Raw genomic sequence first — 22,682 nt, 5'->3', positions numbered from 1 at the left:
TTTACATAACCAGCTTTCAACCTGTCTGTACAGGAGAGTCTCCTGGGAAGCTTTAAAAATACCTCTCTGGGCCCCAACCCGGAACAATTAAATTGGAACCCCGGGAGTCCTCTTGGACTTGTGCTCCTTCCAGAGACCTTTCTTCCTCAGAGGAAAACCCACTCAAAGGTGTCTTTTCCGTCTTTGCTGGGAGGCAGAAAATTCACTTGGCACACAGGCTTCTCTGCCGTGTCTTGGGAAGTTTACCTGCTCTGTGAGGTGCTGTTTCACTATGAAATTTACACCCCTGTGACTTTCAATCCAGGAAACTGAGTCTCAGGGACCCTGGCTAACGACAGCCCTCACCTCCCTTTAGGTGTATCCCCATTTATTTATGGAAAGTATTTTCCGCCACTCGAAGCACAAAGATTTACTGAGGGGAGGGTGTAGCAGAGTGGTGGTTTAATCCTGAGTGGAGTTGCTTTGCTGTGCAGGTAACTTCCTCTTCCCCCTTATGGCATGAACAGACACAGGCCTTTGTGTTCTGAGTTCTGGATTCCCTTGTCCTGGGTGTGGAATGGACAAATGTAAGCTCTTTTGCTTTTTAGAATGGAGATGTTTTGAAATGTAAGCTGGAGAGAGGTAGGGGATGGCAACCAGGCTTTGAGAAGAAGGGAGTGGCCTGGCTCTGATAGCACAGAGAGGGTGGCCAGTCTTGAGTGGTGGGGACTTCTATGGCATTCACCATCCAGCACCCAAGTTGAGATATACATCTCAGGTGAACTGAGTGAACTGAGGCCCTGGATACCTGGGGATGAGACCCAGAGTCTTAGGAACTGGGGGCCAAGTGAAAGGGCCAAGGATCTTGCCTGACCTGGAGATGGTAGGGGCCACCAGAGGAGCCTGCAGATGGGGGCATTGTCCTGGGGGCCTGGACAATGAGCAGCTCACTGGCTGCACTAAAGGCCCCTGCCCAGTGTTCCTGAATGGTAGAAACTCTAGGACTCTAGACTTTTTTGATCTTCCCAAGGGAGGGATGAGGGCAAGGTGATTGGGGACTGGGCCAGATTTAATTTTCTTTAGAGGAATTAAGAAACGTGGCAATTCTTTTTTTTTTTTTTTTGAGATGGAGTCTCACTCTGTCACCAGGCTGGAGTGCAGCAGTGCAATCTCAGCTCACTGCAATCTCTGCCTCCTGGGTTCACGCCATTCTCTTGCCTCAGCCTCCTGAGTAGCTGGGACTACAGGCATCTGCCACCATACCCAGCTAATTTTTGTATTTTTAGTAGAGATGGGGTTTTACCACGTTGCCCAGGGTGGTCTCGATCTCTTGACCTCGTGATCCGCCTGCCTCAGCCTCCCAAAGTGCTGGGATTATAGGCTGAGCCACCGCGCCCAGCTGAAATGTGGCAATTCTTATGCTCTAGGGTAGTGGAGTGATTCACACGACTTATATAGATTTGTTGGTTTAAGCAGATCATTGAGAGAGGGCGTTTCCATCCAGTGACTTTGAAGAAGAGGGTAGAGTTAAAGTCTGGTTTATGGCATGAAAAAACCCAACAGAGCCAAAGGGGTGATGCAGGAAAGCCAGGGGAGGAGATCCTGGTAGCAGGTGTTCTAAAAGGAACTTTTTCCTCCTCTAGGGCATCTTTGGTGAAGTTGAAACTGGTTCCCCAACGTTTACATGTGATGGTTTCTCTTACCTCAATTCCTTCTTGGAAATGTTTTAAAGTAACTCTGATTTATTGTTACAAAAACTCCTATAAAAATGTGTACTTCCTCTCATTCCTGACCCCTAGCTTCAGTTCCTCTCGCCAAAAGCAACTGCTGTTACCAGTTTCTTGTGTCTTCTTCTGGGGATGCCCTTCAAGTATTTTTTCTTAAACAGTATCATTTCTGCTACTGTTCCGCCCCAGCCCTGGTCACTTTGCAAGGACCTTGAGCAGATGTACCCCTAACTCATTTTTAGAATGCTACTCACGATTCCATTTTGTGAATGTACCCTCATACATTCAACCAGTCTCCTGTTATTGGAGTTTCCAGCATGACTTTCCCTTCTGTGTGAGTGTTTTCTTTTGGAGAACTCAGAGGTACCTGTGGCGGGGCGGCGGGAGACGTAGGAACTTGAGGTCAGAGGACCCAGAGAGTTGGAATCCTAGGGAATTGTTAATATTGGGGAACTTTGGGGTTTCCCCAGCCAAGGCATTGGAGATTTGAGGTGATACTAAAAATATCTCAAGGGTTGATATTTCAGTTTTTTCCCTCCTCTGAATCCCAGAAATTTCTGGACTAAGCTCCCCTTATGTGCATTAGTGGAGGGCTGAAGAGAATGCACCTTTCCATGCCCTGCAGTCCCACCCAGAGGCTCTCCATAAAATTGGATTGAATTGAATACACCTTATCTTTTGTGAACAAAAATACAGCATTTGTTGCACAGTTGTTTTTTTCCTCCTCTGTATCTTCCAGTAGAGAATGGCAGTCCTTGTAAAGACCTTCCTATTAGTTTTGGGAATCAGCAGATGGTGTCTGACATGCACTTAATTTGTTTTTTCCTTCCCCACCAACTCTGGCCCCGTCTCTTTTAGGCCCTGCTGTTTTGCTGGGCTGAGTAGTGTCCCTGCCTTTCAACATCACCCTGAAGGCCCTGACCCGTGAGTACTGATTCACAGGCAGTGTCGGAGGCACTTTAAGACTCCTGCCATGTCATCCTGTTCCTCTTCTGACACAGGCGAGAGCAGTAATGTTCCAGTTGGGCGTTGGCTTCTTCCAGGACTGGGTCAACATTCAGGAATTATGAAACTAGGTGCCTCATTTCCTCACCATCTGAAAAACCAATGGAAATTCCCTCAGGAGGAACAAGTGGGCGGCTGCCGTATAGACACCAGCTGGGTATCCTCATAGCTGGAGTTTGAGATGAGGAAAGGGTGATGCCCCTTGATAGCAACTTAATGCACATGGGGCATTATTCGGACACACAGTGACACAGCTGGCTGTTGTTACTCCTCTTGGATTATTCCATCCCTTGTACTGAGAGCAAGGTCAGCCCCACCAGGCTGAAGCAATTGGTTGGGAGGAAGGTTTACATAATAGAAAGGAGAAAGAGAATGAGGCAATCTGCATTTTTGTTTCTTCCTCACCTAGTTGAATTCTATGGCAACATTCGCAGAAACACTAGGTCCTAGCTCAGGATTCCCAGTTGTGGTGGTGGGAGAGGTGCCTCCAGGAAGTATTGCGGGACCTCTGGAAGTATACACAGGGCCAGTGCTAGGCTACAGTTCACCAGCATGCAGCAAGGACCAGCAGCAGTTCTGATTGGTTGGGGCCAACGCCATCTGGGGCGTTAATATTTTAAATATGTCTGGGCGTATTCTGATATTTAATATTACATGAACATTTTATATGTGGAACATAAAGGAGGGAATTTCTTTTGTAATTCAAACTACAGGAATTGGTAGGTGAGATGGAGAAATTTTGCCATTGGCAAAATCCACTGGCGGTTGAGATGGAGAAATGCAAAAATCACAGTGGGAGGAAAGAAATCCCTGGGGACCATCCCAGCATTTGGGATGGTGGTAGTAAAAATTTTGCACATATCAGAAAGGCACATGAGTAAAATATGGTTGAGAAACACTACATAAAATAGAGGTGGTTCTGGTTTGATACCAGCAGGGGCGACACACGAGGAAAACCCCCATTATAAATCTGTGCATGCCATTGGGGGGTGGTGCACTGACAGACATAGAGATTGAAATCATTCAGCCTTGTGGTCATGAGGCATGCCAATGGCCTTCCCGAGTCTTTGGGGGGCTCCTGAGCAGTGTTCCAGGCACCCTCGTTTGTTCTTACCATTCTGTGATTTCAGGCGAACGTGCTAGAAAAGGGCTTCCTGAAGTAGAGGCCCACAGAGGGCACTATAGTGTGGTGGTCAAGAGCGTGGTTTCAGTCCCAGGCAGACCCAGTCCCAGTTCCTCGGCTGCCACTCACTGGCCACAGAATGCAGGCGAGTGACTTCATCTCTCCAGCCCCCAGTTTCCTCTTTGGTGAGGGTCATAGGACTTACTGCAGAGGAGAGGGGAGGAGCATTTGAGATGCTATACTGATAAGGTGTTTTTACAGGGCCTGGCCTAGAGTAGGTGCTTAGTAAGTAGTAGCTGGCACTGCCAGTGCACAGGAGCAAGAGGGCCTGTGAGTTCCACTTCAGCCACAGAAGAGGAGGCAGAAATGCCAGGAAGGTTGAGAACTGGAAAAGGGCGATGATCAGGAATAATGACCCTAAGGAAGCAGGAAGACTTCCGAATCCTCGAACATTTCCCAGTCCCCAGTAAATCTCCAGTCCTGATGAAGAGAAAAAATCTTGTTTCTTGTTTTTGTGAGTGTCAGAAGTAGCTGGAAAGATGTGTCCTGTGCCTAGCCAAAGTTAGGAGAAGAGAAAACATCTAGGAACCAGAGGAAAAAAAAAAAAAAAGCTGGAACCTGGGGCTTGGGGCTTGTAGAAAGGCAAAAAAAGAAAAAAAAAAAAAAAAGTAGCTGACAGTCAGCCAAGACTCCAAGTGTGGCCCCAGGGGCTTGGCCAAAAAGAAGCCTGTGGTAATTCCTGACACAGTAGTTCTGGGAAGTTGATTTACCCAATAACCCTCCCTGCATGGGCTCAGTTTAGTTTGTGACTTACTATAAATAAACATTTGTTCAACGAACACGAATGGGCAGGCTAGCTTGGCTAATAGTATCTATGATTTAGCTACTCTAGAGCCCTCCAAAGATATAGGTGTGCCTTATCCATTAGCACAGCGAGGCACAGGGCTGAACAGGTGAAGGGAGTACACAGCTGTGGTCTGACCTGCTCAATATCCCTTCTTCCTGAAACAGAACCTATCTTTTCTTCTTGGGGAGCCATCCCTCCCCTACTCTTAGCCCTTGGCTTAGGTTCCTCTTTTAAGACTCAGTTCTACCAGGAGGTAACTTCTGGTAAATTCTCAAACCCCGGGACACAATTTGAACCAATGAGATGCAATTCAATACCTGGAGCCTCTGGGCCAGAGCTGCTCTCTTGCTAGAGAACTTTGAGTTTGTATATCTGCAATTATTGGGGTTTTGTCTTCTCTCCAAGAAAGCCTCAGTGAGGATGAAGACAACAGGATAAAGCAGAACCAAGAGAGGCAGAGACACCATTTGAGCTCTCCTGACACCATTTAAGCTCCTCCTTCCCCAGGTGAGCATGAGCCAGCCCTGCATTTTCCCATTGCTTGGGCTTGTAAATTCTCCTTGTGCTTAAGTGGGATTGAGGTGGGCATCTTTCACCTAAACACGTTGGGACACTGAGAGGATACCTTCTGTTTTCTCTTCACCAGCAGAGTGGAAAAGCAACAGAGTCCTCCTTGTGACCTGAATTACAGATTTCGTAGCACTTTTCAAGGGTTAGCCTCTGTGTTGACTTTTGGTCTTCCCAACTCAGGTGCTTGACTCAAGCTCTAGTCTGAAATTAATTCCACATTTTGTAAAATAAGGAGGAAACAGGAGTTGGTGAGGAAGCGTCAGTATTTTACAATAAGATTGATTTATATAAAATTTGCTAAAAATCTGCCAGTGTATCCACTGCTGAGCCTGGATTATCATCTCCAGCATGGAGTACTGTCTTTTTATTAATTGCATGGGAGCCATTCTGAGAAACAGTAGTAAATAACTTTGTCAAAAGATGGAGAAGAGTCCTCTGGACAATGGAAATTAGTATTCTCTTACCTTTCAAGTTTGATGAGTATGGGCTTGGGGTTTAGTAAGTAGTAAATATGGTTTGCATGTCCGTGTCTCTGGCAAGAGGATATATATCTCTGAATAGAACCTGGGCAGCAAATATAAACTTCCTTTAGGTTCATGTAGTTTGACAACTATATGCTTTTCTAACCTGTGAGTTAGATGCAGATATGGTTCTTTCTTGTTTCCTGCAGACACCCTGGTCTCCCTTTGTATTAGTCCATTTTCACACTGCTATAAAGAATATCTGAGACCAGGTAATTTATTAAAAACAAAGAGGTTTAATTGACTCACAGTTCAGCATGGCTGGCAAGGTTGCAGGAAACTTACAATCATGGTGGAAGGCAATGGGGGAAGCAAGACATGTCTTACATGGTGGGAGGAGAGAGAGACAGCAAGTGAAGAGGACATGCTACACTTTTAAACCATCAGATCTCCTGAGAACTCACTCACTATCACAAGAACAGCATGGGGAAACCACCCCCATGATCCAATCACCTCCCACTAGTTCCTCCCTCAACACTTAGGGATTACAATTCAAGATGAGATTTGGGTGGGGACAGAAAGCCAAACCATATCACCCTTCTTCAACATATCCAAAATGTTCCTTACCTTTTCAGTTCAAGCCATGTGTGAGCTTGGGAAAGTTCTCAATGTGTTTCAGTGATGTTATCTGTAAAATGAGCAGCTTGGACTAGATCAGTGGTTCCAACTTTTTTAAAAAGGAGTAGAATTCTTTGTTCAAACAGAGCTTACACCAAACACCCATAAAGTAAACAGATAAAACTGGAGCTGTTGAAATGTGGGTGGGACCTGGAAGCCTCCTTGGTTGGCCTCAAGGATGGCTCTTGAGGTATCTTTATAAGCCTTTAAGACTCAGATGAACGGCCAGGCCTAGTGGTTCATGACTGTAATCCCAGCACTTTGGGAGGCCAAGGAGGGCAGATGACCTGAGGTCAGGAGTTTGAGACTAGCCTGGCCAAGTTGGTGAAACCCAGTCTTTACTAAAAATACAAAAATTAGCCAGGTGCGGTGGCAGGTGCCTGTAGTCCCAGCTACTTGGGAGGCTGAGGCAGGAGAATCTCTTGAACTCGGGAGGTAGAGGTTGCAGTGAGCTGAGATTGCACCACTGCGCTCCAGCCTGGGCAACAGAGAGAGTCTCCATTTCAAAAAAACAAAAGACTCAGATGAACATTTCAGACCAGATGTTCTCCAAGATCTTTTCCAGTTCCAAACATTGTAGTCCTGTTTTTAAGTGCCACATCTTCTGTGAAGTCTTTTTAATACCCTGGCTCATGCAGATTGCTTCTTTTTCTGTGCCACTTAGCGTTTGTGACTGTGCACACACACTGCCCGTGTTTGTACACTGAACCACGTATGGAGATTGTCTTTCTTTGAAGCTTGTACCTCTATGTGATTCTTTTGGGAACTGACTCAAAACTGACTAGTAAGTTATACAATGTAACTGACAGAATTCCAGGAAATGGGAAGATAAATTTTGTTTACAGCCCAGGGAAGGGTCTGTCCTCCTGGGGCAAGTTGCCTGTGCTGACAAATGGTGAGCTGCTAGCCCAGAGCAAATCAAATCTGGATAGATATGAAGCATGGGTACCAGGCACAGCTGGGCAGGCAGAGACCAAAGGTCTCCATAATTGGTCTTTCTCCCAGATCTTTTTTTCCTGGTGCTCGTGTTGGCCAAGCTGTGGTAGTTAGAAGGCCATGGAAGATGTTTGCATAGCCTCACCTTTCAGCACCACTGGGCCAGCAACTGCAGTAGATGGTTAGGTTACTACTAAAGACATCATCAAGGGGAAAAGCCTGGGCTTGTCTCTACTACTCCACCTGCCTTAGTTATTTTCCTTCCACTGTGGGTCGAGTTCTCTTTCCTGAATAGCGGACTTTTTTACTGTCATCCTCACTCTGGAGTTCTGTGTAAACTTTAGGGAGCTTAGAAACATACCTCACACTGGATGTGATTTTTGGAAGACCAGCCATGTTCAGTGGGACCTACCCTAGGACAGTATGTAGTGAACAGGTTCCGGAGGCTGAGGAAACGACATTATGGCTGGAGCACCACCTAGTGGCAGTGAAGAACAGTGCATGTGGTGAACGAATGATCTTCCCAATGAAGTGTAAATGGGTAAATATTAAGTTAAATCGCTTTCAGAGATTCCCTTTCTCCAAAAACAATCCCATTTAAAATATGCTTTAAAGCAAAAACTATACTGGACATAATTTTTAGTCTTTTACTAGTTATTCCAAAGATATCAGTGTCACCATAATGAAAACTAACTATTCTAGAGTTCTAAGTGATAAGATGCTTAATACTAGCCTATAAATGATTACTATCATTTACAAGAGGAATTAGGAGAAAAAATGTGGCAAATTCAGTGGAAACTCACTTCTGAAAATTATTCAGTTTGCCACAGAACTTTTGGAATATTGAATTTTAGAATCCTTGTGTTGTGAAAAGTCTCAAGGATATACTAGTACTGTGCTGAACATTTTCTTAGCCATGGAACTCTTTCTTCTAATAAAATCTTATTCTGCCACCTGTATTACCTTCAAACCCTTAGAGCTGTCAACAAGGGAAGCTATGCAGTTGTCGATATGTTCAAATTTGATGTACATATGAGGTGCAGCTTATGCTATGGTCATACTGAGCTTTTCCACAAACCTACTAAAACATATAATATATATATATATATATATCACCACTAAAGGAGTCATCTTCAGAGGCAGTACTTTTATGCCAATAGAACCACCACTGATTGAGAGAATTTGGGGACTTCTCTTTTAAAATTGCCTTTGTGGCCGGGCGCGGTGGCTCAAGCCTGTAATCCCAGCACTTTGGGAGGCCGAGACGGGCGGATCACGAGGTCAGGAGATGGAGACCATCCTGCCTAATCCGGTGAAACCCCGTCTCTACTAAAAAATACAAAAAACTAGCCGGGCGAGGTGGCGGGCGCCTGTAGTCCCAGCTACTCGGGAGGCTGAGGCAGGAGAATGGCGTAAACCCGGGAGGCGGAGCTTGCAGTGAGCCGAGATCCGGCCACTGCACTCCAGTCCGGGCGACAGAGCGAGACTCCGCCTCAAAAAAATAAATAAATAAATAAATAAATAAATAAAATTGCCTTTGTATTGGTTTATACTGGTGACATGAAAATCATATTACATTACTTTGGGTCCTACTTGTTTGGAACAAAAAACTGCATTACACAGCTCAGTCAATGTTCTTAATTATCAAATTTATCAGATATCCTCTGTTTCTCAAAACTAAATCTCTCCAAAATATAAGAAGATGATAGTCACGGATTTTGCAGTACATCTCTGTGCTTCTCAAACTCTGGGAGATGATTTACCCTTGAAAGAGCCCAAAGTAATGGCCTTTAAATGGGTTGCAGATACAAGGAGACGGATAGATGGGCAAAGAAGTGCAATTCATTTTCTATTAGAAAATATGCCTCTAATTTCTAATTAGAAAAGTTTTAAAGTGATCTAGAAGGTAAGACTAGGGTGAGTCGGGATAATGAGAATGAGAAAGTCTTTAACAGGGGGACTATTAAAAGACTCACTCCTTCAGGATGGCTTTGGTATAATGTATATGATTGTAGAGACAGACTTTGTTCCTATGACAACAGATGTAAAAAAAAAGGGGCAAATATTCCTATTTTTTTTCCATAAAATATCCAGCATTTACAAAACAGTTTGCAAAGGTTAAAGTCAGATCTTAAGTTAAACCTGGTGTGTAGTCATAGTACTAATCATGCACAATACTCTTTGATCATTTAATTTAGTTGAAATTAAAAACAACTTGATAAGTATAATTTTAATAATGAATTATTTTAAATAGGCAACATATACATCAACAATTGGTTTCAAATCTGTGCTTGCTGGCTGAGAAGAGGGGTTAAGAGTATGGGCTCTGACATCTCAGGATTGAATTCTAGCTTGACTTTCGGCAAATTACATAATATTTCAGTGCCTTAGTCTCCAGCTCTGGAAAATGAGGATGATAATAATTGCACGCCCTTAAAAATTTGTTGTGAGGAATGTAAAATAACATTTTCTCCTTATGGGAGCATTTCTGAAGGATGGATCATAACTGACTACTGTGTTTCTCAAAGTTGGCTCCAAACCAGCAGAAGCTGAATAAAGGACTGTGAACTTGGAATGACTATGGGACGCTAGGCTCTTACTGGTCCTAACTGAAGACTTGTTCCCAAACAGCGAGCAATGGGGTTTCTTTTGACCAACACTATTTAGAACTTTAGATTCATTCTGTTCTTTCCAAAGTACTGGATTTCAACCCTTAATTATCAATAACCACATGAACCTACCCTGGCAAGCCCTTTAACAACTCTGAATTTTCCCTGTCAGTGAGCTACTGCTTAATTCAGTAAATTTCTCCCTAGCCTGTATTCCTGTGGCTAGCAAGTCAATCGACTCAGCTTTTATTTTATTTTGAGACGGAGTCTTGCTCTGTCGTTTAGGCTGGAGTACAGTAGCTTCATCTTGGCTCACTGCAACCTCTGCCTCCCGGGTTCAAGTGATTCTCCTATCTCAGCCTCCTGGGTAACTGGGACTACAGGCGTGTGCCACCATGCCCAGCTAATTTTTGCATTTTTAGTAGAGATGGGGTTTCACCATGTTGGCCAGGCTGGTCTTGAACTCCTGACCTCAAGTGATCCACCCGCCTTGGTCTCCCAAAGTGCTGGGATTACAGGCATGAGCCACTGCTCTGGCCTCAACTTTTAATTTTTATCTATCGATCTATTCTATTATTACCTGCTGCTTACCTACCCATCCATCCATTCATCCATCCATCCATCCACCCATCGTTTTTTTGTTTATTAGCTCTGGTCTTTGTTTTATTTGTTGATAGGCCCAAGTAAATTAGTGTGTGTAAAACTCATTTAAAACAGTGCTTAGCACCTGGTAAGCATAATATGCGATAGCCCTTATGATCTAGTAATTCATCAGTATCTTGTGTGTATTAGAAGAACAATGTGTCTCTGAAATATTTTAATTGTATCTCTATAAAAGCATACATAAGTGATAATATATAAATCTCAATAACAGAATGTTTCTAACCCAAGTTTTAAGTAATGATATGTGTTCAGAAATACTTCATCTGGCTGGCATCTAGGGGAATGGTTGGGAAGATTTTGAGTTTCTCCAGTGAGAAAAAGGCTGGCATATTCAGGCCTAAGTTTAGAGTCAAAGTCTTTGAAGTTAATAAATAGTTTTTAATTTTGAAGAAAATAAAAACTATTTTCTTTTAGTTTGAATAAAGACTACTTATTCTGAATTTCTCCAACTTATGAACTTTTTTTTTCTTTTTTTCTTTTTTTTTGAGACAGTCTTGCTCTGTCACCCAGGCTGGAGTGCAATGGTGCGATCTTGGCTCACTATAACCCCCACCTCCCGGGTTCAAGCAATTCTCCTGCCTCCACCTCCCGGGTAGCTAGGATTACAGGCACCTGCCACCACGCCCAGCTAATTTTTGTATTTTTGTATAAATGGGGGTTTCACCATGTTGGCCAGACTGGTCTTGAACTCCTGACCTCAGTTGACCCACCCGCCTTGGTCTCCCAAAGTGCTGGGATTACAGGCATGAGTCACCATGCACAGCCGAACTTATGAACTTTTGAAAATTATAACTCTGAGCTTTTTAAGGACCCAGGGTTAAAAGGTGGTTTGTTGGCAAATGGGCATCAGCAAATCCTGTTTCGAAAGCTCAGCATGTGCGCACACATGTGCACACATGCACTCAGCCTTGGCCTTGCACTGCAAATTTTTAGCAAAGTACACAAGTATGGGCTTTTGTTGCTAAGGAAATGGCTTTGTTTCTCTGAGGAAGGAGATATTGAGGATACTTCTCTGTAAGTGATCACCAAGCAAGGCCGTATTGCTTCCCAGACCTGCTGTTCCGTACAACGTGAAGCTCTTCGGTCCTTTCCGTGCCTATCTGGCCAGTCTTTGTTAGAGTGGCAGCAGGCAAGACAGGCTTTTGCTGACATCTACCTTCCCTTTCTACTTACCTAGGCAATTGTGGCTTGTGTTTGAACTGAACAATGAGGAAAGATCTCAGGCAGTTTTGAGTCAGCCTTCAGGTTCCTCAGAAACTTTAAACACAGGAATGAATGCGGTCACTGAGGTCAGGAACTCCAGATGCCCCTGCCTCATGCTTGTAGCATCAGCTTCTGGAGATCAAGGGTAGGACTATCAGGGGCTGCATGACGAAGATGATAGTGGGATCACTTAGAAAGAGCCAACAGTCCAGGCCATGATAAGCTGGTACCCAGCTCTGCTTCACATGTAAGTTATTACTCTTCTAATTGTCCCTCTAGGTGAAATCAATTAATCATTTATTCAGAATCTCCACTTCCTGCTAGTTGTCCAACTGGCATGGCAGCAGCTCCTTCCTGCAAAGCAGTGTTGGAGAAGCTATGGAAGCAAGAAGGAAGCATGGACTCTAGGAACTGATGACAAACCACTTACCCCTATTGCTCTTCTTCCTAAAGCTAAATGTAAATCCTGGCTGGAGGTGCAAATGAGAATGTTAGCAAATGGGAGTAGGAATGGTGGTTCGAATGCTTGGGGCTTTAGAACCACCTACCCTCCCTTATACTCCTTTCCTGATGCAGAGTGCCAGAGTAGCCAATACCCCCTTTCAATAGGAGCTCACAGGACAGAAGAAGTCAATACTTAACTAGGAAAATTACATTAAAAGAAAGACCAAAACTGCACAAGACAACAGTACATACCACCCAAAGCAAAAATATTAGAGCAGAAACACCAAGAATTTTTTTTTTTTTTTTGGAGATGGAGTCTTGCTCTGTCATTTAGGCTGGAGTACAGTGGTGTGATCTCGGCTCACTGTAACCTCTGCCACCCGGGTTCAAGCTATTCTCATGCCTCAGCCTCCTGGGTAGCTGGGACTACAGATGATGTCCAGCTAATTTTTGTATTTTTAGTAGAGAGGGGGTTTCACCATGCTGGTCAGGCTGGTCTAGAACTCCTGAGCTCAGGTGATCCACCCGCCTTGGCCTCCCAAAGTGCTGGGATTACAGGCATGAGCCACCATGTCCAGCCAGACAGACCAAGGATTTAAAATAAACATGAGATATTATATATATATACACCTGATAGCATGTGATCCATGGCAGCACCTCGCCTGTAGCCCCACCAATAAGAGTCTGTGGATTCTTACACATTTCAAATTCAGAGAACATATTTCCCTGACATGGTGTCTTACACATTTCTCATCTTTTCCCTTGGTTTATTTTTTAACCAGTTGAAAGTGATCTCTCTTGCTCTAAGTCAGGGTTCCCAACCTCAGATTAACATTTTGAGCCACATAATTTTTTTTTTTTTTTTTTTTTTTTTAAGACAGAGTCTGGCTCTGTCGCCCAGGCTGGAGTGCAGTGGCCGGATCTCAGCTCATTGCAAGCTCTGCCTCCCGAGTTTACGCCATTCTCCTGCCTCAGCCTCCCGAGTAGCTGGGACTACAGGCGTCCGCCACCTCGCAGGGCTAGTTTTTTGTATTTTTAGTAGAGACGGGGTTTCACCGTGTTAGCCAGGATGGTCTCGATCTCCTGACCTCGTGATCCGCCCGTCTCGGCCTCCCAAAGTGCTGGGATTACAGGCTTGATCCACCGCGCCCGGCCCAGATAATTCTTTATTTTGGGAAACTGCGCTGTGCATTGTAGGGCTTAGCAGCATGCCTGACTTCTATCCACTGTATATCAGTAAGACCCCTGCCTCCATTGTGACCACTGAAAATGTCTCCAGACATTGTCAAAATCACTCCCTGGTTAAGAACCAGTGCTTTAAGCATACATTGTTCATTGTGTCACCCTAAGGTTTCTTCCAACCCAAGGACAGTGTGTAGAACACATTTCCTATCTCTCCAGCTTGGAGTACAAAGTAAAGCCATGCTTTAAAACATATTCAAATAAAATAGGTCGAGCTCTCATATTACTGTCAAGAGAATGTCCTTCTTGCCTCTGCCGGAATCTCCCCAACTCTAGTGCTGAGTCTAAGAAACCCCAAAGCCACCTGGTCCAGGGAGCCCCATCTGTGCTGCTCTGGGGCTTTCGCTGCCTTGCAAGGTGTGCTGTGGGTTGAAGGCAGACCCTGCTCCTTCCTGTGATGGTTGAAGATTAGAGATGCTCCTAGTCCTGAGGCTCTGGCCAATTGCCAGCAGCCTTTGCTTATGGCTGGGGGGGGCAGGAAAAGATGACCCTTCTTACCAACTTCAGCTGGGATCATTCTACACCACCACAGGTGAAAGTGCTGGTGTTACCGTTAGCAACTCTATGTTTGCATAGGCACACCCGTGTGCATGTACACATACATGAACACACACACAGAGCCATTACCCCAGAGGGATTCCCCATAGTTCAAGGTGCCTGGGACAGGAAATTTTGTAGCCTAACACATGCTGGGACAAACCCACCTTGAGAAGGACATGTCCTTGGGGGTTGAGCCTGCATCATCAGTCTAGATTTCATCATCCCCCATGGGCCTTTCCCCTGGTGTGACTGCCAGTCTGCTGGTGGTGTAGGGCCCTGCTACTACCCACTGAGATGTTCTAATAACATTAAACTTCAAAAGGAAAGGCCCAGGGGTTCCATTTCTACACCTTCTAAGTAACCATATCTAGATGTATATTGGCAAACAGTCTTTGTCATCGCCTCTCCCCGCAATATCCTGTTTTACTTTTCTATCAAAACCAACCTTAACTAGGAGGAACCCCTGGAGATACCTACTGTGAAACAAAGAAAGTCTCTTTTTCTTTTTTTTTTTTTTTCGAGATGGAGTCTTGCTCTATCGCCCAGGCTGGAGTAGAGTGGTGCGATCTTGGCTCACTGCAACCTCCACCTCCCGGGTTCAAGCGATTCTCCTGCCTCAGCCTCCCGAGTAGCTGGGACTACCACTAGCCCACCACCACACCCAGCTAACTTTTGTATTTCTAGTAGAGGTTTCACCATATTGGCCAGGTTGTTTTCAAACTCTTGACCTTGTGATCCACCCGCCTTGGCCTCCCCAAGTGCTGGGATTACGGGCGTGAGCCACCGCACCCGGCCAAGAGCATCTCTTTTTTTTTGAGACGGAGTTTCACGCTTGTTGCCCAGGCTGGAATGCAATGGCACGATCTCGGCTCACTGCAACCTCCATCTCCTGGGTTCAAGCAATTCTCCTGCCTCAGTCTCCTAAGTAGCTGGAATTACAAGTACCCACCACTAATCCTGGCTAATTTTTTTGTATTTTTAGTGGAGACAGGGTTTAGCTATGTTGCTTAGGCTGGTCTTGAACTCCTGACCTCAGGTGATCCACCCGCCTCAGTCTCCTAAAGTGCTGGGATTACAGGTGTGCGCCACTGCACCTGGCCCCAAAAGCATCTCTTTTAGGGCTCACTGTGACATTTATGTGACCATTTCTCTTGCTTAATTCTCTTCTTCACCAAACAATCCATTACATGGGTTATGGTTTTATATGTGTAAGTCGTCATTTTCTTTTTTTTTTTTTTTTTTTTTTTTTTTTTTTTTTTGAGACGGAGTCTCGCGCTGTCACCCAGGCTGGAGTGCTGTGGCCGGATCTCAGCTCACTGCAAGCTCCGCCTCCCGGGTTCACGCCATTCTCCTGCCTCAGCCTCCCGAGTAGCTGGGACTACAGGCGCCGCCACCTCGCCCGGCTAGTTTTTTGTAGTTTTTAGTAGAGACGGGGTTTCACCGTGTTAGTCAGGATGGTCTCGATCTCCTGACCTCGTGATCCGCCCGTCTCGGCCTCCCAAAGTGCTAGGATTACAGGCTTGAGCCACCGCGCCCGGCCTGTAAGTCGTCATTTTCAACCTTGCTTTTTAGAAACAGAACTACTCTTCCAAAGAAAATTTTATAGAAGATCATAGTATTAAAACTATAAAGTATGAAAATATAAAGTATTAAATATAAAGTATTAAAATATAATATAAAGTATTTATAAAATATTTATATTTATAAAAATAATTTAATATAAAAATATCAATTTAATGTAAAGTATTAAAAATATAAAGTGTTAAAAATATAAAAGTGACTGGGCAAGTGCCAGCCTCCCTCAGCACTTTGGGAGGCCGAGGCGGGTGGATCACCTGAGGTCAGGAGTTCGAGACCAGTCTGGCCAACGTGGTGAAACTCTGTCACTACTAAAAATACAAAAATTAGCCAGGTGTGGGGGCAGGTGCCTGTAATACCAGCTACTTTGGAGGCTGAGGCAGGAGAATCACTTTAACCCAGGAGGTAGAGGTTGCAGTGAGCCAAAATTGTGCCACTGCACTCCAGCCTGAGCAACAGAGCGAGACTCTGTCTCCAAAAAAAAGGTAAAAGCAGCTTGTTTGGAAGTGTGGGGGATGGGGGTCCTGAGTTCTGCTCTCTTGCCCCTTTGTTTTTCCTCTGCAGAACCCTAGGACCTTGGGGACACCATTTGAGAACTATTTATGGAGAACATGGCATCCTAGAATGAGAAATCCATATCTGGTACTGTCAGCCGGGGTTCCTAGCTTTCAGCAGAGAGGAAACTTATTAAAAACAGATAGGATAGCATAGCTCACCCCACCCCTGAGAGGGAGAGATGACAAACTTGGAGGCAGGAAGAATGGCCTGGATTCACAATGCAGTGACGATACTGCTGCTGCCGGACACCGCAACCCTGGCTCATATCACTAGACATGGGACCTGGCTGGGGGGCTTGTACCAGGGAGCCTGGACATGAGACCCTGCTGCTGGGGCTATGGTTGCAGGGCTTCTGGAGGGTCTGTGTTGCTGGGACTCCAATTGCTGCCCCACAGCCACTGGAATGGAGCCTGCCCCAGTTTCTGATTCACAGTTTGAGGCAGGAGTGTCTCACTGGAAGATCTTGCACCACGGGCTTGTACCTTAGCTTTAAGGAAGGCTGTGGAAGGGCATACATGATATTTTCGTTTCTGTAATTTGAAGTAGCTCTACCTAATAAGACCAAAAATTCTCCAAAAGGAGAAGGAAGTTCAGATGCTAAGTGAGGAGGAAATAATGACAAATGCTTACTACAGGAACTCTGGCAAATTGCTTTATCTCTGAGCATTATTCCTCTAGGAAAAATAATGGCCCTTCTAAGTCATCCATCCATCCATCCATCCACCCATCCATTTATCCATCCATAGCAAACATCTAGTAAGAGCTGTTCTAGCTATCTATTGTTGCTTAAAAAACGGCCCCAGCTTAGTGGCTGAAACAATCATTTCAAGGTATCTCATGACTTTTATTGGTAAGAAACTCACACAGGACTCAGCTGGCTGGTTCTGCTCCCTGTGGAGTCAGTTGGAGTCCTTTGAGATATTCAAATAGCAGCTGATCTGATCTGGACTGGTCAAAATGGCTTTGCTGACTTATCTGATCCCTTGACGAGGAAGACTGGAAGGCGGGACTCTGCTGGGCTCCACTCCCTCTCCATGTGGTCTTAGGCCTTTCCACAGGGACTCATCAGCAGGGTAGCTGGGCTTCTTACATGAAAGCTCAGGGCTCCAAGAGACCAAGTTTGCCTTAAGGCTAGGCTCAGAGGTGTCATAAGGTCACTTCCACCATACTCAGTTGGTCAAAGCAGTCACAGGCCCAGAATCAAAAGGGGAAATAAAATACATAGACATCACCTCTGGATGGGAGGCATCAGTGAATTTGCAGTAAGAGCCTTTAACCCATTGTAAGAACCAACCACCTGCCAGACATAGTGTTAAGAGGGGGAGATACAAAACCAAGACATGGCCCTGTCTTCAAGGAGCTTGCAGTCATACAAGGTTACAAATGAAGGCAGTTAATGAGATCAATGTCAAGAAGCATTGTAAATTGTAAAACAATTTTAATATAAAGGATTGCTTTATGTCTGAGCTTTATTCCAAAATAATCCTAAAACTAGGATCTAACAAACCCCTCTAATGCTCTCAAGTATCAGTTACTATTTGTTGACTGTTCACCAAGAATCAGACACTTAGCTAAGAATTCTTTTGGTATAATTGTTCCCAATTCTCAAACCAATCCCACTGCAGCAATTTCTGTGTGCCAAAGGCTTGCCCATGCTTCTTGTTTGATGACATGATATCTTGGGTTTGGTCTTATATCCGCACCCACCACTCTACCCATTGATGCCACTTAATAGAGGTTTCTCGAGATGCTCACACAGGCCTCTTGCCACTTAAGGAGAGATTTTCAATTTACAGTGACCCAACCAACCACTCGTTAGATGCTCTGATCTGTTCCTCTCACAATTATTACTTTAATTTGCTGCCCTCTCTCGGGCCATGAGGCGACCAGCTTGCAGGCTGCAAGGCAGACAGAGTTAAAGACATATATAAATGTGCTTATGCTCTGTTAACAAAACTTACTAAATTCCTGCTGTGTTTGGGGAACTAGACCACAGAGCACTGTGAACCAACACAGTTCCTGCCTCAGAGAATAGTCACGCAGACAAGATTTTAAAACTTTTCATTAGTTTTACCTGATTGATAAAATTAAAATGCAGAAAATCAGAAAAGTAAAAAATGAAAAAGCAGCTAGTCATAATCTCACTATCCAAAAACGGTGCTATTCATATTTTGATGTATTGCCTTCTGGTTATTTCTTTATTTATTTTTAGTTTTAAGAAAATGATAGACTTCATTTTTTTAGAACAGTTTAGGGTTTATAGTAAAATTGAGCAGCTAGGACAGCTGTTTCCCTCTGCCCTGCTTCCCTGCACATAGTTTCCCTTATTATTAACATCTTGTAACAAAGATCTTGTATTAGTGCCCTATGTTTGTTACAATTAGTGAACCAATATTCATACATTATTATTAAAGTCTATCATTTAGTTTAAGGTTTATTCTCTGTGTTTATTCTCTCTGTTGTACAGTTCTGTGGGTTTTGACGAATGCAGGTCAGTATCCACCATTTGAGTATCCTACAGAATAGTTCCAGCATTTATCTTGTGTGCTGTCAGCCCCTACCATCGTATGCTCCTGCCTGCAGCTTTTTTTTCTTGTTTCTTTATTTTTCATATGTGAGCCTAACACAAGCCTTCCTTTATGCTATTGTACCCTTCCTCCACATGTTTATAAACTCTCATAAACATCATGGGATACACCATCCTGTACTTAACCATGCCCTAATGTTGGACATTCATGTCTATGACAAGTGTTCACTTATCATATAGGATATTTTAAAATCATTTCATGGAAATAGATTTCCAGGATCTAGATAGCATTCAGGGGAAAAAAATAATTTAGAAAGAAACAGCATTGTGTGGTGTCCCCCAGCACCTCCCAGACAAAAGGCTTTTGTCTGAAGGTTGGAGGCCTCTGCTGTCTTGGCCTAGTGAGTGCCAGTTTCCACGTGGCTGCCCCGCACCCTTGGGAAGGCTGTAGGGGGACAGTGCTGGCCTGGGTCTTAGCTTCCCCGCTCCTGCAGGAGGACTGGGCTTCCTCATTCATTCCCTTCTTACTCTCATCCATCAGCGCCTTTAAACTGAAACCTGGAACTATGGTATTCTCTTTGGCTCTTAGAACGGGTTGCCTTAATGGGGGAAATATTAGTAGCACTGGTGTTGGTGGAAGTGACCTTGAGCCACACAGGAAGATTTTGATAAAACGTGTCACTCCTGTTACCTATCAGGATCAAACTGCATCATGGAAGCTGCACACGATGACACCCTGTCCGGAAAGTTTTTGCCAGAGGGCAAAAGACTGCAAACAGAATATCCCTTCGCCATTTCTTGCATAAGTGCATGTCAGAACTAATAAGAATAATATGAGAATAAGAGTATTTTTTTTTTTTTTTTGCTGTGAAACTGATAACCATAAAATTTGATATCTAGAGTCCTGGAGTGTAACAGTTCCTTCTCATACATTAGCTTCCATTCATTACCCCACAACAGTTCTGCATGCTGGCTGGTGTTACTGCCATGTTAAAGTGAGGAGCCTTGGCGTCTTGGGTTCCTGAGAGATGACGTTGCCATATGTGGCTCTTCACAACTGTCCCACAGGCCCTCAGTTGGAATGTGGCAGAACTGGGAGCTGAATCCAGGACAGTGGTTTCCTCATCTGCTGTAGCCAGGAACAGGCCAGGCCACCCTTCTGGACACAGTCTATCCCACGTGGGGACAGATTGGCCAGCCCCAGCCCATGGGTCTCAATGCAGCCAGAGCTGCTGTGAGAAATCTTGTTTGTTTTAGCCTTTGGAGTCCTGTCTGTTCTCTGATCTCTGACCCAGAACTGTGTGTTCCAACCACTTCCCAGTCTGTTGCCCTGGCTCAAAACAAAGTGAACGAAGGCTCTTTCCTCAAGCCCTGCTCTCATACTCAAGCGCTCCGTGAAAATGAGTGGTGTGGGCATGTGGCTGGTGAGTCACTGTGGCCCTAAAACGAGCAGGAAAATAGAGGGCAGGTCTGGGCCTCACAGGGCTCTAATGGCAGGGAAGCAGGAGGGTCGGCATCAGGACCCTGGCCTTTGGCCCGCAGAGACCTGAGTCTTCCCCTTACTCCTGAGCTGTGTAACCTTAGGCAGGGAACTTACCCCTCTGGGCCTCAGTTTCCTCACCAGGAAAGCAGGGCTGATCATAGTGCATGGCTTATAGAGCAATTTTGAGGATTTCATGGACAAAAATACAAAGGTAAAGCAGTTAGCCTTCTGCCTGGCATGAGTAAGCCCTCAGGAAACTGTAGTTGTTATTATTTAGTAGCCAGGAAAATATAGAACACTCAATCTGTTGGCTCCCTGGTGTTTCCAGAACTGTCAGCAAACAATTCCACATCACCAGCCAGCAGGGCCATTCATCAGACACCTTTGCTTTTGTCTGTCAGGCCTCCCACTTCAAGAAGTGTCCCTGGGTTTAAGTCAGTAACGTCCTAGGCAGGGAAAGTTGCCTCACACATGTGACATGCGAGCACGTCTCTAAAGGGGCAGAGGATCTGGCAAAAATGTAGACTCTCCACTTGTCTGTTTCCTGAGACACCCACAATTGGCCTCATGGAAGTGGTTGACTTCTTCCCATAGCTGGCTGTGTCTTCGTCGCCTCCTCCAAGCCCAGGGCCAGCCCTGCCTGGCTGGGGGATCGTGACAGTCTTTGTTCTCATATGGCAAAGTCTTTCGAAAAGAGTGAAAGATCATTAGTTAGCTGTCAGCCTCCAGCGTGATTAGGTCATGAGTAATTCTACTAGAAAGCCAGAGCACTGGCAATTCATTTGGTCGAGAACATTTTATCTACTTGTACAGCGTAGCGAGGAAATAAATGGAACAAGTTGTATAAAAATCTCTGTCAACTGAACAATTCCTTACCAATCCAACAAGAAGTATGACAACGACGCCACTTTTCCTACCTTTGAGAGGTCATGTACAGACACACGCACATGCACACACCACATTATACCCCCCCCACCACAAATGGGTGCACCCTCCCTCCCCCCCACATACACACTGGTGCATACATACACGCCACACCACATTCTGTAGTTAGGAAAGGATCACGTGCAGCCTTAAGGAATGGTTTGCGTAACGGGTGCATATTTCTGCTAGTGTTTTTGTTCTTGCAGTCAGGCCCGGCCGTTGTCTGAAAGCAAACCTCAAGGACAGGACTTTTTGGACTCCGTAGCCACTCCAGGCTGCTGCTCCACCACAAGAAGTCCAGCAGGTGGCGGTGCACCCCGCGCGGACCCGGCTTGCCTGTCTTGGCCCCAGGGAGTCGGTTTGATGCGCAGTCGGGAAGTAGGTCTGCACGCACCTCGCTGCAGCTGTGGCAAACGCAAGCGATGACACACAGGCTTGACGAGGGCCTTTGTCAGAAGCAATGGGGATCTGGCGTCACGGCACAATGGAAAACAAAGTGCTTCTGCCTGGCTGGCCAGAATGCACGTTTGCTCACTATTGATGCCGGGGCATTTACAGGCAGAATGAGTTCATGTGAAATTTCAGGGTCTGCCATGACTCAGATTCACTTTCTGTAAACCAGAGTCAACATTACATTTCCCTTCACTCTGAGCCATTCCTTGAATTTTTAGGTCACCAGTTGTTTTTGTGCTAACCGAAGGGATTTGAGTATTTCTTATGCACCTTATTTTTATTATTATTTTTAGGGTATTACCAATTTGGGACGGATCTGTAGTGTGAGAGATGGTTGTCACTCTTAGCTCCAAACATAGATTGGCTTTATATATTATTTACATGTTCAGAATTATATTGTGTAGAAATTCAAGTGAAACTTGCAAAATACTTTTCTGGCAGGAAGCCCTGGAGAGGATTGTTCATGGAAACAAGGATGACGAGTGTGGTAAGAAACGCAGGTGACTCGTGAGTGGGCAGGCAGTGGAAGAGAAGATGGCTGGAAGGTTTTAGCATTCAGAAAAAAATGGAGACAACTAGAGCTGATCTGAAGATTATGGCAGAATTCAATATTGGGGCAAAGAAACAAGATGGGGGTTAGAAATTAGAAACAGCAGAGCTCCGCAGGTTGGAAAGGATTTGAGCAAGAGAACAAAAAGGAGCCTGCTAATAGCACCCTGGGTTTACAGCAAGAGAAGCACCGGAGAGAATTAACTCGGGAGGAGGTGGGGGCATGGGAAACCTTTTCATCTCCAAGAGTGGGCAGGAACAGCAGCTGGCCTGAACTTGAAGGTACACCAGGTAGCTTGCCTGGGCCAGGAGAAGGTGATTCTCTTCTATACCTGTCTCCAACGCCCTGCTTCTGATGCTGCTCCTCTACCCATATTGAGGGGAAGATATATCCCTAAGAAGTTCCCTGCACCCCATTCCTTGTTCTGGCTAACTGGTCCCCTAGGAATTTTTCTCCTAATTTTCAATTCCCCTTCTCACCTGGTGAAATCTTAAATCTTACTGTTCAATAAAAGTTCTTCTACCAAAATTTCTATACCACGTTGAATTTTTTGTGTTTCCTTTGTTTTTAGTTCCTGGGGAG

General features: G+C 44.9%; 1 pseudogene across 1 annotated transcript; it reads left to right on the top strand.

Annotated features, from left to right (window-relative positions):
- The first annotated feature begins 4,682 nt into the window (after positions 1–4,682).
- On the top strand, positions 4,683–22,628 carry LOC117064890 (annotated as a pseudogene). Its single transcript, XR_004429727.1, has 4 exons — positions 4,683–5,188; positions 12,081–12,260; positions 16,170–19,496; positions 21,308–22,628. The product of XR_004429727.1 is annotated as a putative uncharacterized protein encoded by LINC01554 (transcript).
- Positions 22,629–22,682: the final 54 nt, after the last annotated feature.

The sequence above is a fragment of the Trachypithecus francoisi genome, unplaced genomic scaffold (genome assembly GCF_009764315.1).
Source record: "Trachypithecus francoisi isolate TF-2019V2 unplaced genomic scaffold, Tfra_2.0 Lachesis_group2, whole genome shotgun sequence".
NCBI lineage: Eukaryota > Metazoa > Chordata > Mammalia > Primates > Cercopithecidae > Trachypithecus > Trachypithecus francoisi.
This window is presented reverse-complemented; position numbering and strand designations above follow the sequence as displayed.